This window comes from Coregonus clupeaformis, chromosome 33, assembly GCF_020615455.1.
Source record: "Coregonus clupeaformis isolate EN_2021a chromosome 33, ASM2061545v1, whole genome shotgun sequence".
Classification (NCBI taxonomy): Eukaryota; Metazoa; Chordata; class Actinopteri; order Salmoniformes; family Salmonidae; genus Coregonus; species Coregonus clupeaformis.
In genome coordinates, this window is record NC_059224.1 from 3387149 (window position 1) to 3387584 (window position 436).

Sequence of the window (436 nt, forward strand, 5' to 3'; positions counted from 1 at the left end):
AGATTACTTTCAGACATACTGTTGGTCCATCAAGGGATTAGATTACTTTCAGACATACTGTTGGTCCATCAAGGGATTAGATTACTTTCAGACATACTGTTGGTCCAACAAGGGATTAGATTACTTTCAGGCATACTGTTGGTCCATCAAGGGATTAGATTACTTTCAGACATACTGTTGGTCCAACAAGGGATTAGATTACTTTCAGGCATACTGTTGGTCCAACAAGGGATTAGATTACTTTCAGACATACTGTTGGTCCAACAAGGGATTAGATTACTTTCAGGCATACTGTTGGTCCAACAAGGGATTAGATTGACTCATATTTTGTTGGTACGTTGGGATAGTTAGATACAGACACAGACAGACAGAACAACAGACAGAAAGACAGACATGCAGACAGATAGAATGACAGACAGGCGGGCAGATAGACAGT